General features: G+C 42.4%; 1 protein-coding gene across 2 annotated transcripts in view; it reads right to left on the bottom strand.

Annotated features, from left to right (window-relative positions):
* The window catches only part of ahnak (AHNAK nucleoprotein), a 34,364-nt gene extending 26,730 nt beyond the window's left edge, over positions 1-7,634 (bottom strand). Inside the window, exons 1-2 of one of the 2 annotated variants that reach the window (XM_041943839.1) lie at positions 7,429-7,634; positions 46-109 (exon numbers count right to left, since the gene is read on the bottom strand). The gene's annotated coding sequence lies outside the window, so the exon portion shown is untranslated. The remainder of the gene's footprint in view (positions 1-45; positions 110-7,428) is intronic. The other variant, XM_041943840.1, reaches the window with a different exon arrangement.
* Between the last annotated feature and the right edge of the window lie 11,365 nt (positions 7,635-18,999).

Genomic DNA, 18,999 nt, shown 5'->3' with positions numbered 1-18,999 from the left:
AGATGTGTTGTGTGGATCTCTTGCATTATTTCTGAAGAGACTTACCTTGGATTGCTCAAGCAAGGCCAAGGGCTTCAGTCTGATGCTGTGGGTCTTGTGTTCCTGACTTCTGTTGATGCAAAAACAAAATAATAACATGATTAGATGAAAAATTACTGAAATCACAAGAGCAAATACTTTAAGGATCCTGTCAATAAATTGTACTGCTCATGGGTGCTAAAAAGAAATCTCATGCTGCTGTCTTATGCAATAGCATGCCATGTTTCAGTTGCATGAGTACAACAAAAACGTAACATATTCCTATTATGCATGTCACTGTTGCACTGAGAGGTGTGTCCAAGCATGAAGCACAAAGCTGCATACAGTATTCTGTGTTTGCAGTCAGGAGTTACTCGTGACATTTTAGAGTACATGTTCAATGGACCCTCCAAGACCAAACAGAGCCTTCAGAGCCTTTCAATAAACTCAGCTACTTGTATGGTGTGGCCCTCACCTCTGCAAATGGAAAGATAAGACAGACACACTACCGATCCAAGATCAAGAGCAAGTTCCAGAAATTTGAGTTTGAGGGTGAAAACGAAGCAAATCCAATTCAATTCTAAAAGGAAATGTATTCTAAAATATGCTCGGGAAGTCCTCTGCTCTGGCTTCCACTGGAGTATAACAGCAGAAATGGACAACCATATAAGCCAGTACAGAAATAAAATACTGCTGTTGCAAGTGTATTCATCATTGGAGTGTCATTCTGCATTCCAAGTCAAGTCAATCTTACTTTTACCCGCTGTGACTAGCCCAAAATATTACAGGACTTACTAGGATTATTGCTTCAACCCACCAGCATATTGTGAAACAAAGCCTTCTCTTTTTCAGTCCCAGTACAAACAGAACCAGACTTGATATGTGTGCAGACAGGCATCTACCGGTGGGAACATGTCCCTCTGAGAAATTCTTCTGAGACAGGCTCCCCAACCCCATCATTAACCTCCCCCTCCCCAGTCCCTTATGCTCAATACACTAAAAGCCAAATGCTGTGTTTGAGCAACTGAAACCTTTCCAGTCACATACTATGGAGAGAAAGTGGGTAAACTTAAAACCAGTAACATTGCTGCAAAGCTTGTGAAATGCTCTACAGTTTTGCCAAAGAATGCATTGTTGTTGAGTGCTTTTTGAATGGGTCCTATAATGAAAAAGATGGGACATAGCTGAGATGAGTGTCAGCCAGTACGTGTTCGTCATTATGTTTGTGTAGGGAGACTTCTGCCACAGCAGCTGTGCACACTCTCTAGCCCATACTCTTGTTACAGAGAGGTATTAATCAGACTGCCATGTCAGGATTCGTCCAGGTAAAGGGCTGACTCCATGACAAAGGTACATTTTTCAGAGGATCAGTCTCAAGAGACTATAAGATAGAATTTAACTTGATCACTGTTATCCAAAACAAAATTAGATCTCTTGCTGTGAAAGATAACTTAATTTTGTTAAAAAAAATTTTTAAAAATCTCATGCAAGGAGAATTTTTTTACAATGGTTGTATCTGAGTAAACAAACCCAAAGATAAAAAATTGGGTTTCCCAGCTTCTGTTTTCAGTACCTTGGTGAGACCACACCCATAAACTCACACACAGGTACAGAAAGAACAAGTGCGGTCACCAACAGTGCGGAAAGAAAATAAAAGCACCTGCCATGTGGATGGGTTGGCAGATCACTGGGTCGCTTTGCCTATGTGCTGTGCTTGCAGAGGGAGTAGCTCCGTGCACAGCCCCACCCAGGCCTCCAGTCACACACATTCCTTGATAGAGCCGTCAGGCCAGCTGGAAGGCAGCCCGGCCTCTCCCCGCAGTGACTAACTCCAAAGAAATGTCCTCTTTCTCTCAGACTCTAGCTCCATTCTGTGCCGCCCACCCTGCACCCTGCCTGAGTGTCCACCCCCCTGCAGTCAGTCCACCACACCCCCCGACCTTCAGGTTTTTTCCTCAAATAAACAAGAACACAAACCTTCAGTCAGACATGCACGGTTAATGTGCGCCCTGAGACACACTCTCTCAACTGAACAGTAAAAAGTAGAACAGGATTGGCGGAACAGATGATTCATATCACCGTTGCTATTGTCGTCATTTTAGCCGACGGCACCTGTGTACTAGGTAGATGCAACAAACTGCATTTCCCACTGTTCTGCTGAACATTGGCTCCCACCCTCTTTCTCATACAACTTTAGATGCCCTCAGGGCACATACCTTAACAGTTTGACTGGCATAGCTTCTGTTGAATTAAGTCACACCGGAAACTGATCAAAGTGACTTTGGTTAATCGGTGTGGTTGATTGCCAAATCCAATCAATCTGATGAACAGAAAACGGGAGCAGTGTGACAACGATTAAAGCTCCACCATAAGTGAATCAGGCACAGCAGGGCTGGTGAGTCATGAGATTTGATTATGAACCAATAAAAAGGCCTCAGTGCAGAGAGGGAAAGAGGGAGAGAGGAGCACTGTCCAGATCAGTCATGTTGTCAAAACAGAATAGACTCCCTGTTCTTCTGTTTCCATTGTAGTTTGACGCAGCAAGTACAACAAATACAAAAAGAGACGCTGCAGGCCCCAGCGTAGGTTCACTCTTGCCTCAAAAACACAGATAGGACATGCATGTATGACGCATATAAAAGGAATGCACATCAAAATAAATGGTTCTTTTTTGCACTCCATAGTCCACATAGCCCTAAACCAAACCACAAGGCCTGCATGAGACCAAAGCCTGCCCACTGACGCCAACTTGGCCTGCTGTTGATTAAACCATTGTGACTTTGGCAGGAGTCGTGCACAAAATGGAAAAACTGAGGAAAACTGTATGAGAGCACAAACAAGACCAGGGGTTGCGTAGAGAATACATTTCAGTCATGTCTTGATTTTCATATAAATCATATTTAAGCCTCATGTTCACATAAAGACAGTAAAAGAAAGGATCTATGCTCTATGAGGTGGCAAGTTCCAGATAACTCATGGCTCCTGTCATTACTCATTATACTAAAGGGAGGATCTCACTTTGAATTTCCTCTCCTGGGGTTTCTTCCATTTTTTCCTTATGCGCAAAGGTTTTAAGGGGAGTTTTTCCTTGTCATCTTTGGAACATGGGCTGCATCGTGAACTGTTGCTCTTGCAGGACTGTAAATCCCACTGAGACCTTATATGTAATATGGGCCATGCAGAAATAAAACATTTTGGCTGAAGTTCTGAAATGAGAAGTGATCCTGTGGTGGTGCCTGCAGGCAGTTTCAGAGCGAAGACACTTGAGCAACTAACAAAGGGAAAAAATAGGTTGAAGGGAGGCTGAGCTACAGAATAACAGAGTTGAGGATGCAAATTGTGAACTGGCACAACTCGTCACACCAGGTAGAGAAAAAGAGAAAGAGAAAAGACATTTACACAGCTCTGCCACATAAATAAGAGATCACAAGAGGTTTACAGTTATCCACGGCAACCATATATATAGGCCATGCCAAGTAACTGTCCAACAAGAACAAATGCAAGTCAATTCATGGAGCAGGAGGCAAGAAGGTCAGAGGAGGGCTATATGGTAACCATAGCAGCAGAATATATATGTCGACATAAGGCCTCCTAACTGTAGAACTTGCAGAATGAGCACAGCATTAAGATACGTACTCATACTTCGCATTTAGACCACACCAGAGTAGTGCAGAGTTTTTTAGAGCAAGAGAGAAAGTTGGATTGTGATGAGTGCCATCCTCGAGTATCTTGTGCCAGATAAAGAAAACCTAAACAAAGCCGAATGTATTTCTAAATTTACATTCCAGGCCTTGCTGCCCTGACATTTCGGCTGCCTCATTCCAAGTAGAGCTTTTGTAACAGATGCTCCGTGTCATTCCTCGCGCGGGGCAACATAACAGCACTTGTGGGGGTTGGGGTGTAGGTCAGACAGCTATTAAGTAGGCAGCGCATTCTTGCAACATTTATCTAAGATTTATTGTTTTGGGGTGTTTTGCAGATGTTTGGCAGAGCAGTGGGGAACGTTGTTGGTTTATCAGAAAAAAATGATTCACACCCTTTTTGAATTCCATGCTTGCAAGCATTCCACCAAGCTTGAAGCTACAGTAAACAAGTCTGAAGTGCATGCATGTGCATAGGTGTGACTCACAGGGGTATTAAGTGTGACTTTTGATGATTGTCTCATCATACTTACTACATACATACTCAAATTACTATATATCAAAAAAAAAAAACAAAAGGCAAGAAAATGCTAATGATAGGCGCTTCCTAAAGCATCCTGAGGCCATACTGAAGAATTCCAAACCAGCACTGGATGGATAAGAAGGGAGTGGCTGCTGGGTGGATTGCCTAGAAAGAAGACGCGAACACTACAGTTAGATGTTTATTTGTAGCTAGATGACTGGAGCGGTTGTGTATTTACAAATTCACGATTGTTTTATTTAACTAATCTCTAGGGGGAGACCTCAGCGCTCCTGCTGGAACTTCAGGATGTCCGAGAGCCCAGCGTTACTTCTCAAAGAATGTGTGAAAAGAAAATAAACTGCAGTTTGATTGCAACCACCCTCCCTTCTTCCAGCTTATTCACTGCGTCCACCTCCCTCGTCTCGCCTCACCACGCTGTCCCTCCTTCCAAACACCCACTCAACAAACCCACGAGGAAGTGGCAGAGGAAGTGTGCTACAGAGCAGTTTCTTTCCGTTTCACGGCGGCATGGCTGACTAACACTGCTCCTCTCATCTGTGCTGCCACTCAACAGGGCAAGAATACATAGTGGTTCTGGTTGAGTGCTGTGATAAATATCTTAACACGGTCAAGTGAAGACTCGAAACAGTCATGAGGCATGTCCTGTTCTTCGGGCAAGTAAAGATGCTGTTTATCACACGGGTGACAAGTGCAACAAAATCAGCGCTGAGTGGCTCTGCGCATTGCTTATGTCGGCGATGACGACTGACCATGGTTTGATCCATAAAGCTTCTTTCAAATTTCGGAGGGTGTTTTTTTTGGAATTCCAAATGCCTTAAATTACTTAAGGTTACAACATAATGTTGCCTCTGTACTGCTGCACTGGCGGAAAGTGCAAGTATTTAGACAAACAGAATCCACCCTGGGCCAAGAAGAGGCCCTGTTCATCATCGACGTTTTAGCTGCAGGGAGTCAGGAACCAGTTCTGTCTGAAATAATGTTCCAGAATCCTTAGGATTGTGTAAATCCGGACCCTTGCTTGCAGAAAACTCAACATATGTAATACAGTACTTTGCCATATTATCACCAAGCAAAGCAGGAATTTTTTAAATGCTAGGAACACTAAACATATCTTGCTTCAAATGATAACCCACTACCCAAATACCCCTTCAAGATGCCTGTGTCGCAATCAATCACCGTGACAAGTGCAATTTGAGAAATGCCAGACATTTACAGCTGAGACCCTCAACATGCACTAGGTGCGCATTGTAGAAAAGATTGTGCAGAGCGGAGCGAAACGCAGCTCTCCCTAACACTTCTGGGTGTGGCAGGAGGGAGCTGCGGAGGACAGGCAGCTACACCCAGAGAAATTTGACTTTAAACCAAGAATCAACAGAGGATTATGTCGGCTGTTTTTATCTGCTTTTTCCTCAGCTTGAACAAACACATTATGTCAAATGTAGACCAGATTGCATGTGACGATCCCCGGTTTGAAACACAACTGGAAAGATGCCATTTATGATGCAAGTTGGACAGAAAAATAAATATCTCTCAACTTTTGGGGCAGATCACGTACGTTTCTCTCTCTTTCTCCAAATGTGCGAAGTCTAAGCTCCCTCCTCTATGCCTCAGACCTGGTTTCAATTAGCTTGTCTTTCCAAACCACTACATTCCATTACTCCCCTCTTTGCCCCCGCCCCGCCCATCCCCCCTCACTAACTCACTCCCTGACTCTCTTTCGCCATCTTCCCCCCTCCTCCTCCTCTTCCCCACTTCTTTCCTCCCCTGCACACCCTGGCTGGGAGCCCAGGTTAAGAAACTCAAGGTAAAAGAAGAGAAATCTCTGTTCAATTTATCTGTTCAAGACTTTTAAAAAGTCAGCCATTAAAAAATCATACATGCCTTAGCACAAAGCAACAGTGACTTCAGTTTATTAATATATCAAGAACCGTCAGGCGAGTTCACCACATTCCACAAAAGCAGACTGCATTAAAAAGGCCCATATATGAGATTTTCATTGTTCCAAATGAGTAATAAATATACAGCACCGTACGACACAATGGATAAGCAGGGGGAAGTTCTAATAAATGCTTTTAATGTTGGCTGACCCCTTCATATCCCATGAAGAACTTGTGGATGTGTTAGTAGGGACCCACTGCGACAACTGTCTGCAGCATGTATGGGGTTTTTTTTCCCTTTTCTTCTCTTTTTTTGGAGGGGGTTGTAAAAGGGTGTGCCTCTGTGAGGAGACAGCGAAGCAAGAAGGGAGAGAGGAAAAAAAAAAAGCATGGGCTGGAGGGACGTGAAAGAGAGGAATCCACACCCAAGCCTGTTGCTGCAGGCTCTCATAGGGAAGTACCTTTACTTTTTAAACTTCCAAGGCTCCGCAAAGGGCGTTGGACAGATAAGAGCAACGCCTGAACGATAGCATCAGTTATCTTTCCAGCACGTCTTCCATTCAACTTTCGTCTAGTAGGTGGGATATTCCAGGGTTGAAAAAAAAAAAAGAAAAAAAAAGTTTGCTGTCCCACAGAAGAGGGATTATACGCATGCAAAGGACATCCACGTTGCATAATAGTCAAATCACTACACAAATAGAGTGATTTTGGGTGTTGCCCCTTGCTTCTAAAAGGACTAACATCATATGTAGGCGCCCTGTAGTCCCTCTAAAACAGCAAGTTCAGCACTTATATGCACCTTGGACAACAACCTTTGTGTGCAGTCAAAGGAAAAGTGAAGTGCGCAACTCCAGTCAAGACCCCTGCATTCATGTGGTTGCTGGGGGTACACACCCACTTCTCACGCTCTGGGCTACTTTAAATCTGTTTTTAAAACGTATGATGATATTCACACAACATTAATGCCACTTCACACCTTCACAGAAAACCAGGTAATAGCGCACACGTTTTCTCTCCATACAAAACTTCCCTATAGCAAAACTGTTCTTAGAGAAAAAACAAAGGATACCACAATACATAAACACACGGAATAAAGTAGGACAAAGTCACTGTAATCTTACCACTGATACACACACAGTACAAATACCCACTGGAATATTACAGGAATGTTGGACCGATAACGTTGTCACTTTTGCAACTTAGTTGCTAAACTTTGGCAAAGTTTTCATAAATGAGTCACAAGTTTACAGTGCAGGTACGTTTGAAGCAAAGCACAGCTGGCAACACAATTTAGAAACAGTCTAACAAAAAAACTCCATTTGAGGAAGAGAAAAAAGTGCATCCTTACCTGTGCGCAGTCTTTGCGCCCAAGAAGCCTCACACCAGCTTGAGCATCCTTGAAAACTTGCCTGCTCCCTTTCTCCTCAGCCCAAGAAAAGCACTTTTCTCAGTCACAACTTTGCTGCCTGATAGGATTCTGTCACTCTTCTCCTAGTTCTCCTTCAACCAAGTTTCCAGGGCGTTTTCTCCCCCTCTCTCCCTCCCTCCTCTTCTCTGAGTTGATTTAAACTTCTTTTTTTCTGTGTGGCTGCTCTTCTGGGCTGAGCAGAGTGGTTGGACAGAGAGCTGGGTAGGGCTCCTGGCTCGCAGAGGGAGGGGAATGCTGGGGAGGGGACCGGTGCGAGGGAGTGGTTCTCAGCAGCCATGGGACCACCCACTGCTTCACATAGAGGACTCCAGTGGTATGTAACAGGAAAAATAACTCCTGCTTCAAATATGAAGAGTTAATGCATACATGCATATAAAGCTACGTTAAATGTCCATAGGTGCCTACACTTATCATCACAATTTTACCAGCATTCAGTGTTTCTGAAGCTGCTTTCATCAAAACCGTCTGAGAAGTTATTTTCTGAGCCACATAACACATCAAAAAAGAAAAAATAACAACTAACAAGACATTTTTGACATGGCTTTGAAGCTTCTCTATTCGCTGCCAATAATAATTTGAAGTCACCTAGATAACATTTGGACCGCTTTAAGATAATTAAAACCAAGTGACACGCCCCACTGTACCCGCCTGACACCAGCACACAAGAGGCAGCCTTTAGCTGGCTTGTATAAACGCTTACACAATGATAGGTGCAGCTGTCAAAATCCACTGTTTTTTTTTTTCTTCAAGTCTCGTCGTTCTATTTCAGCGAAATAAAAAGCTTTTAGTTTTCGTTTCACGTTTTAGAACGAGAGTGAAGCGCACACAGTAACACGCCACTAAATGGGCATGATGGACAATGACATAAACGTGTTATTACTGCATTTAAACTACTGCACACAAACTCACAGAAAGTTATCATTAACAGAATGACTCAGGAGTGAGTCCTTTACTTACATAGGAAAGGCAAAGAGTGTATTTACAATATGTGTTTTTTTGTTCTAACATTGTTAGAACTCAACCAGGTCATAGCTGCATTATATATTATAAATAACTTTGTTTCTGTTTCGGGTTATGAAATGTGTTCAAGATTTTAAGAGCATGGTTTATTATTGTGTTCTACCATTTCATAAGCAGAAAATAGCAATTTTAATAGTAATTTCAGTAATTGTCAGTAGGACGACCATAATTTAAGCCCTGCATAATTTTGTAATAGGCAGTGTCACATTTTTTAGTGAAACTCTTTTCATAGGTAAGGTTACATTACCTCTTACAGCCTATACTGTTATTTCGAGCATTTCAATAATACATTAAAGCTGTGATGTACTGAAGGACGTTTTGGGTTTCTCTCACAGTACTGTTGCTGCGCAGTGGTTCAGTCTGCACAGACACACAGGCTTTGTTTCTACATGCTCTAATGCAGGGTCAGCCAAACCAAACAGGGCTCTGCCTAACTCACCTCCAGTATTAAACTGCATTTGTTCCACGCTGACCTTTAAACTCAAAGACATTGCAAATGATCACTAAGATCTATACAATGGCAAATTGACTTTGCGTATCTCTGTCAGCGCGGAGGGAAAAGGGAAGAAGCCATGACACAAGCCGATGAGACAGAGTCATATTGGGTGGTGCCTCAGACAAATTCAGGCTGGGATTACGGATAATATTGGGTCAGCAAATGAGACCTTCCAGGCTTATAGATGAAAATGTATGATGAAGCATTCTGTAGCTGCAAAGAATATTTTATAATAGCAATTCCCAATCTTTTTTGTACCCCTACAGCCCTTTCCAGCTGAACTCAAGTAGCCCCTCACCAACACCGCTCGTCATGTTCCAGACGTGTTCATTTGAACTGAATTTAAACTTTATGTGATTTAATATGACAAAAAGTGGCTATACCATAATTCAAAGTTTGTCTTTTTCTTAATTAGTTGAGTTACTCAATAGTCTTTCCAACTGCAGACGAAGCCCCTGGGGTACTCCCGGCTGGGAATCCCTGATTTATGTGTGTGCATCCAGTTTTGCAACTGTCATGTGTGCTGTGGATGTGTGTACATCTACAGGAATGTGTTAACATATGGGCGTACTTGTCCATGTCTCACGGCAACGTTCACATCCTTGAAACACCCCACCATGGCCGCCATGTCACACCCATGGTCAGGGAAGTGAAATAGCAACATGCAAGGAACAGAGCAAGCGTAGAGGCACTTCCTGCGTGGCTTCAAACAGGGCGTGGCACACAGACACACATGGGCACGCACACACAACTGCTTTAATATTACCACATAACACCAGCATGAGTCAAAAATGTTCTGATTTTCTTTTCTCTCAAAAACAGGGTGCAGCCTTCCTACAAAAAGAGGGCCCACTGTGTGTGCGTAGGGGGGGGTTGTGTGTGTGTGTGTGTGTGCATGCGTATATTTATCTGTAATTGTGAGCAAGCTGAGATAAAAGTGAAGGAGTAATCCCAAACATGTGCAAGATAAGCAGAAACTCTGAAGAACTCTGCATGAAGTGTGGTACTGCTTTACTCTTTGGACTGTAGCAGTGTTTTGAATAAACAGCGCTAAAGGAGGGTAAAAATGTTCCTGACGTAAAACACATTACTGTAGGGCTCATAAAGTTCTGAAGACATATTCTGTGAATGAGCAGGTGATTGAATTACATCATTCTACCGACTGCAGAGATCATTTATATTGTCCACATGTTGTCTTTTTTAAAGCCCCCCTCTGGTGCTTGTCTTTCAGCATAACTGTTGGAGAGAAGGATTATCATCCTTTTCCGGCCACTGCACCTGTTTGCTCACCGGCATGCGTGTTTGTGCTTTTACCCTCTGAGGTGTGGCTGTTGTTTCAGTTTAGAGCAGTTGCTGCATCCAGACAGACAACTCCTATGATGCATGCATATGTAAGCAGGGGGATGGAGTTCTGAATGTTGGTGATGATGATGGTCACATGACAACCGCGCCGTGAACACTTGCACTGCTGCATGTTTATGCATTTTCATTGTTACGAAAGACCTCATCCTTACACTGCTGAGGTGAATGTAGATAAAAGCCTTTATCACTTATTGATCCACCTGGAGTAAATCCGAATGAAATGGCAGCAGGAGTTGCAGATTGAGATAAGCAGATGAAGATAAGTAGAACAGCTTTGAGAAAACTAAAACATGGATTGTGCAACAGGGATAGAACTAAACACAACAGAAATGTCCAGAATATTTCGCACATCCAGTGCATGTTTTCACAAACTGAATCCCCTCTGACTGTCACAGCTTTGTGGCAGGTCACTGTAGTTGAATACAAGGATATGTGGGAATGGGTGTGTTTCCTGGTCCTAGGTGTGTCAGCCAGTGTGAACCAGTGCAAATAGCTTGGCTCAGACGCACAATGAGTCACAGCCCATGACTACAATGAAAACAGGGAAGCTCAGACTGTAAAGCAGAGGAAAATCAGAGGATTAGATGGGCTTGGACAGTTGAATGTGTGTATGTGTGTGTCTGATTAATGTCCCCCTGCAGGATAAGGGAAGTCACATGGCACTGATCTGAGCAAAAATTCAACTTGTGATACAATTACAGAAAAGTGACACTACACCTGGATCTAATGATTATCCAAATTCCATCCGATTTTCTTGTGCAACCACTTGGCTCTGCACGCTATAGGCGTAAGAGCCAGATGGGTGGGAGTTGCACATTTGATTGTGTAACGCAGGTTTAATCAGACACAAAGAGCGATTTGAACGCATTTTCAACAGTTTTTAGCCCAAAGGAATTTACAATAGCTTTGAAAATAGCTGATAAAGGTTAAGATCTGGTCAATAGAGACAGAATTCCTGCATTATATTTGCAAAATGTCACAATTATCAGTTGACATTCTTTCCCAAATTCAGACAATGCATGCAGTGTACTTGGCAAATGGCCTGTTTGTATGAGTCATGAAGATTAATGATGAGAACATGAGATACAATGCAAGAGTTTTGTTCCAAAACACACTGAGAATATAACTCTGTGTTTGCTTCTCTTTTTTCTTTTTCTTTTCTCTTACGTATGTTGACTATCGATAACTACCGCTGCATTGATTTTGCATGTACTGTAGGTTGTATCCAATAACTTGCATGTATCACATTGTCAGAATGCTATTGTCTGTGGAATTTATTTATTTTCAACTTTTATCGCCACCAATCCCAAATAAAAATAGTGATTTATTTAACAGTGAGCCTATTCAAAGCATCTTCTTTCACTGAACGTGATCTCGTTCGCTGCATTTGTGAAAACGTCAGTGCACTCAAAGTCAATTAGGTGTCCAGTTCACATCTGGAGAGATCCTTGTTAAAAGCAGACACTCACTACACAAACCATATTGAGAGCAAATAGATGAGTTCTTTGTATACCAACTTTATTAGATTTTGTTACACAATGCAACATTGTCAATATTGGGACAAGTGTCCCACCAGGCGATGCTGAAGACACAGTCAGATAAACATTGTCAAAGAGGCATTGTCAGTGTTGAAGAATGTCAAAGGAAATGTACGACAGATTCAGCTTGTGTTCTTCATAATGAATGAAAGCACTATTGTTGAAGATGGGTCAAAAACACTGCAGCATTAAGCAGGATGAGTAGGAACCATATGCCATAATGTTTCCAGCTTATTAATTCAAAATGAAGCCTCTTTTTTTTATTCTTTGAGATTTACTCCTGGTCTTGTTACTGTTTATTTCAGCATGACTTCACTATTTTATTTTCTTATTTCTTATTTATTATCCTTTATTTAAACAGCTACTCACCTTGAGATCAAGACCTTTTTTCACATGCACAGGAAAACATAAAAAAAAAGAAGCCACCAAAACATCAGATTTGCAGTACAGAGGTTGTAAAGTATAGATAAATAGTGACGAATGCAAGTTCTGTGTGATCACAAGCAGCATCTGATCTCTCAGCTGTTACTCCTTAACCACAACGATGACAGAGAGCTGAGCAGGTAACAAGACAAACAATTGCTCTGTAAGTGCTATCTTTAATATCTCATACGTGAATGATTAATATAAACACAAGGACTTACACACATCAGCTGCATTTTTCAAACAATTGTTACTTATCTGCATTGTGGAGATAAAGATATTGAATAAAGTAACTGATACCACAGGTTGTTGCTTAGTCCCCTCAAATCTGCATAGTATCTATTGTACGTAGAGCTTTTAACAGCTATAGTTACTAGTTACTTTCCATATTTAAATTTGATAAATAAAACATGTGATCATCTTTATAAAATATGATGCTGTGTTATAAATTACAATCCCTACAAGAACATTAGGTGTTTGTCATTTGCTTCACCTCTTGCTGCTACAGCTGCAGTATGCAACAGTAATCAGCTGTGTACTGTTACAAAGCACATTTACTCAAGTACTGCACTTAAGTAAACATTTGAGGTACTTGTACTTCACACTCCACAACATTGGTCAGCTATAGGTACTTGTTACATTTCAGATTACAGTTTTTCATATTCCTTCTGTCCCATGAAAAAACAGGTATCATGCATGCGTTTGGTGATTTTGAATTCTGGGATCCTTAATCAGTAAATGTAAATGCAACATATACTGTACATGAACGCCCCAGTAATATGAATCCAGAAACATCATTAAAACACTGAGTTTAGATACTGAAGTAAATGTTGCTGATAGTTCTTACTTTTACTTGTAATGAAGAGTATTTTTACAGTGTGATATTAATACTTTTACTTGAGTAAAGGATCTGAAAGCTTCTTCCACCACATCATAATCATATAAAATAATATATAATAACATAATGCAGAAAGAGGCCATTCTGCTTACACATCCTGACTTTAATTTCATTTTGTTAGCAACAGTTTCCAAATATATTTGAACTTAATTCAACATGTTAACCTGACAACTTCTTCTTGATCTATTTCTTGAGTGAAAATCAGTGACTTTTCTCTCTATTCTTAATTCACTCAAACAGAGACCAGTGAAGCATTGAATATAATTGGAATATTCCTGACTTGTAAAATTGCTGTGACAGTCAAGAAGTGGCCTCATCCTGTATGTGAACCCAATTTGATTTAACTTAATTTAATCAACAATGATAATTGGATTTTCTTAATCTTCCTGCCAAATGGGTAAGACCATGGAACTAAAACAAAACCAGAGAGATAATGTTCCCGTTCACCACGTCATCCAAAAGTTCATCCCTAACCTAATCACCAGATGCATCATCTGCTACATTGTATGCGATGTGTTGCCATACATGTGATTTTGTGCTCTCCTGCCCCTGGAGCGCTGTGAGTAAGCAGACCGCAAGCTGGGACTTCTCAAAACAAAGTGGAGTTAAAGCAACCATTGAGAGCCGCGTGTATCCATGGAGAGATTACAACTACAAAGAAATCACAGTCAGCTAATGACAGTCTGCAGTACGCAAGATACACTATCTTGCAACACACAGGTCACCCCGCCTGATATTTGCCATCGCCATAGTAACTTATCATTGGATACTCTGTTTGGAATTCCCCAAAGCGCGTGCTCCCTCGCACGCGCACACGCACACACACGCGCAAACACACAGTGATGATTCAGAGAGGCGAGCTGCTCCTTTGGTACAGAGAAGAATGTAAAGAGGGAAAAGGGGAATGAGAGACAGACTGAATTGTGGTTTCCACTGCCTGTTGTGAGTCACTAACACGAGGGAGGGACAGAGAGAGAGAAAAAAGAGACTATTCTGGGATGGCTGCTATAGTAACATAATAAGCAAGGGGGAAGGTACTTGCAGGGATGTTTCCATAGCAATGCCCTGTGTGTATATGGATAAATATCACATGCCACAAAGCAGTTTATAACATAGTAAGGAACTCCGCTCCACTTTGTTAGACAAAGTTTGTGATTGTGTTTTGGGATGATCCCCCACCCTTCCTGTTTTTTCAGTCCAGCCTTGCGGTCTCTTTGTGTCTGCACACTCTGCTCATCTAACAGTCTGATGCTAGGAACACGTTTCGCAGGTTCGGTCTTGCCAGTGTCGTCACATTGTGCCGTCAGAGTAATTAAGTTACTGAAAACTCACATTAGGTGCATTACTGATGCCCAACTGTTTCAACATGTCAGCCCCCAGAAAGTGAAGTAACTCCATAGATCTGACACATTCGTGGGGACACAGGTGCCTTTATGGTTGTATCTGATTAGCCAACTGTGTCATCGGTTTCTCTCGTGTCCAACAAACACCCACTGTTAAATGTTTTGAATTATTGATCCAAGGGAGCGATAAGGGGTTTTGCAAGAGTTTCCCCTCCCTCCGTCTCACCACCCATCTGCTGTTGCTTCAACACAGGCAGATACCTTCCTGAGCAGCACATTCCAGTCATAGCTGTAAATGTTCCAACACACTCTTTCTTTAGGTGGAAGGGTAACCGTAAACCTCGTGCAAGTCAACACACGAAACGGCAATCAATCCTTTCACAATCACAGTTGGGGTACCTGGGCGCTCAGACAGCTCATCTGGATCTGAACCACCTCTTTCTCAAGGTAGCATTGCAAAAAAAAAAAAAAAAAAGTCTGTTCGATGTCTTGAAAACAACTAAAACAATGCATGTTACTCTAAATTGTGCTGCTTTTAGTGTAGCCGCAAAGTTCCTATTTACACAAAGAGACAGTTGCACTTACATTTTATGAGAAGATAATGGATAGCCTTGGGCCAAAGACAGACTGTTCAGTGCACACCCAAACCAGACAGCGGTTACAAAAGTTATGACTAACTTTTATATGTAATTTTTCCAGTACTCAGAGATGAATAGCGTTGATAATTAATATAGCACCTAGAGCAATGATGAAAAGGAATCAGTTAGTATGCCAATATTTTTACTTTATAAAGCTTTTTACTGTTTTTCCAGGACAGGCCTCTATATTTCTACACTCAGGAATCATGGTGCTGCGTATTATAGTTTTGCTTTAGTTTGACAACATCACTCCTCGTGCCCCACCTCCAAATCCTGGTAATATGAGCCAGAAGCAACTCTGGGGTTTCACGCCCAAAAGCGCAGGGGCTGTGTTTTCCCTCTGCCGTACCTCTCCTCCCTTCCCTTGTGTCACACACTTTCCTCTCCACTTTCACACTGGTCAACTCACCAGCAAATAACCGATTAAGAATCAGAATCATCTAAATTGTGACCGGCCTGCTTCAGCTTATGGCTGTAACTCATAGGCATTATTATGTAGCCATACCTGCGTGGTTACTATATCACATTGTCTTGTCTGTTCCTGTCTGTTCAGCAGGCTCACCTTTGACCTCCTTCATTCCATTCCAGTACTAAATTACTATGCTGCGTTTTAGTGCCGCAGCACAAATGTGCAGCTCACACCCATTTAAGTGCACAAATGGGAACAAACGCCCCTCACTCCGGAACCGAGGTTAAGATCTGAAGGTCACTTCTTCTTGCCAAATAGCGACAGATTTGCTGGGATGCACGCAGATATACATTTCTGCCACCACCTTTCCTTGTTGCTCTTTTTTTTTTTTTACATGCAGTAGTACTTTCTTGACCTGTATGAGTCCTTACTTGCCTTTGTTCAAATTCCAGTTCAGCGTTCACATGACCCTGACTGCACCTTGAATGTAAAGAGGGGACGTGCAAGGTGAAATAGCCCTCATGCGCTGACTAAGGATCCATTTTCCCCATGTGTTTGTGTGTGTTTGTGTGTAAGCAGGATTTCAAGCAGGCCCAACCTCAGACTAGAGTCTAAGGAAAACTCCATAAACTCTGAGGGTGGGACTGCACAAGATGTGTGTGGTGTCTTGAGCGTTGTTTCTGTCCGCCTGGAGACGCCCCCACGGCCGACTGACAATGCTTGCACACGCTTGTATTAGCCATTAAGCCCAGACTCTGTAGCAGAGCTGTAAATATGTCTGAGGGGGAGAAAATATTTATTTAAAGACTTTCCAGCCACAGCTACATCCTACAACAAATATGCACATTCTACCGTCTAATTATAACTGCCTAAACCCGGAGAAGAGGAACTCTTCAGCAACATCTGTGCATCTTTGATGTACTGAGGTTCTTTAAGAAAACTGTGTTGGATTTTAGCCTCGGACTCCCCAGTGTTTGCTCTTCACCTCGTTGTTCCAAGCCCCCCACCGGCCGCCTCACTCTTTTCCAGATGTGTGTCTTGTACCACCAGATGCTCAGCACATGCATACCAGGCCTTAAGCTCCTGCAGGGCGGCTGACAGCCACACAGGGACTCTGTGTGGCAAAACAATACGGTCTCTCTCTCTGTGTTCCTCCCTCGACAGCGCTCCTCGCCGCTGCGACTGCTTTTAAGAACCCCCCCTCCCCCTGCACCCCCCTCATGCACGAACATAGAAGAATGTCCTCAGAGCAAGGGCAGGGAGAGAGGAAGGAAAAAGAAGTAGTGAGTGTGTGGCCAAGAGAGAAATAAAGGCCGGGGGGGGGGGAGTTGGCAGGGCTGGAAGAGAAAATGTTGCTGTTGGCATAAGCCTGCGTATTGTTCTTGTTCTTGTGGCTTACTTTAGTTGAGCTTTTTAACTCTGAAGTTACTAAACACAAGCAAAGACCAGGATATGGCTTAGACTTGATACTGCAGCCCCTGCACAGGAAGCTTGCCGCAAGAGCCTTGAGACCGTGTGTGCTCTCCTCACACTCATTTCACATTTGATTGATGGTGAAAAGGCTTTTTGTAACGGTGCTCCTTCAGCAGTCGAAGGGTTAGCCATCAGCGGCGTTGTAGCTGCTGCGATGCTGTGGGAGAACTTGGAGCTATTTGCTAAAAGTTACAGCCCTCTTCCACCACGATCCACAGGATGGGTGAGTCATGCGTTCAAGGACTCGCTTCGCTGTTGTGGGAACATTTCCATTTTCTGATTTCCATGAGACCACAGAACAAACTAAAATGGCCTCCCAGATTCAACACTACAGTGGAAGATGGTTGCGCCTGAACGATCTTGAATCATGCTTAGTAAGTTGGAAAAAATGACACGTCTGACTCACTCCGGGATGAGATTCCTTCCTTGTGCATCTCGTGTGTGTGTGACTGTGTGTCAGAGAGGAAGAGAGATCCACCCGAGATCTTATTAACACTAGAACTGAGCTCATTCAGTGATTAATCTAGGGTTGACTGTGCAAAACGCATTAGACCTACTGAACCTCTGAAAACTGACACTTAAAGATGATTCATGTAAATATGAATACACTGAACTCATCATGTGGCCTATTTTACCTGCAGCTACTGTGCATAGAACACACAATGGTGTACGGAACAAAGAATCAGTTATAGCAGAAATGAAAGGATAAGCCAGCCTGCAGGTGTGGGAACGTCAACACATGATCGGAAGCGTTACACAAACTGGTTGGGTGTGTCCCACTGAAACAGATGCTGTGTCGTCACAGGCCAACATTAATTCTGCCAGGCTCAGAAGAAGTTCATATAAACCTTCAGAAACATTTTCCTCAATCGTTAGAAAGTTTTTGGTAATGGTAATCATTTCTCCTTTAATGACAACTTGCAGAAGTACCAACTGAAACCTGCCATTTCTGCATTTGAGTGGGGTGTGGTCAAACCATACAAAAGATTTATAAATCAGTGAAAGATCTGATTTTCCAACACCCAACAATGTCTGCTTAACTAATTCTGCTGTTTGGAGTCAGTCAGGCTTTTGTCATTAATGCTGTTTTCGAATGCATTCATGACATGAACAAGTGAAATTAGTGTAATGGTTTTCTGTAAAAAAAGACAAAATTAAATGTGTCTTCACTCAGTGATAATCCCAGGAGGAAACAATACAACTGTATTTTAATGACCTTGGCCTTGTAGATGACATTTTAAGGGGCATCCAAGTGGATGTTCTTTATAAAGATTTGTTTCAGGCTCCTCTCTCAGGGGAAGCACAAGCTACATCAAAAGAAGAACCCGTAGTTTAAAGCAGACATAATTCTTGTCTGAGTTTGAGCAAACCATAGACTGCAGCCTAATCATTTTCTGTCTCTGTTGGATGCTCTCCATTCAACAAGCCTTACACCTTTGAAGTGAGAGGTCTGTCTGCCCTCTGCAGGGATAAGTGGACACTGCAGCGCCTGGCGAACCTACAGCCAACACTTTGTAACAGTGACAAACAGCTGCTCCTCTTGGGACTAATTCAAGTGTAGTAGACTAATGTTTCCCAGAGGGGCTGCATAATAAACAGAATTAACCCCTTCACAACATCAGCAGCTTAAGTGGAACACAAAGTATGTGGTATCTACTTTGGTGCCAAAAATGCGATAGTAAGTTGATGCCAAGCTGAAAAGCATTCTCAGGTTGAGAATGTCAACTCTGACACATCGCCAACCACACCCACACCACCATTGGGTATGGGCAAGTTAGAGCAGTGCACTATCATACTGCAGGGATGTGAAAATTTATGTAAGCACATCAAGGTTTTTATTTACTTTTGACTTAAGGTCAAAAAAAAAAAAAACTGTTACTGTGGCCTTTC

Source organism: Chelmon rostratus, chromosome 9 (assembly GCF_017976325.1).
Source record: "Chelmon rostratus isolate fCheRos1 chromosome 9, fCheRos1.pri, whole genome shotgun sequence".
NCBI lineage: Eukaryota > Metazoa > Chordata > Actinopteri > Chaetodontiformes > Chaetodontidae > Chelmon > Chelmon rostratus.
Note: the sequence above shows the minus strand (reverse complement) of the source record. Positions and strands in the feature narration are given on the sequence as shown.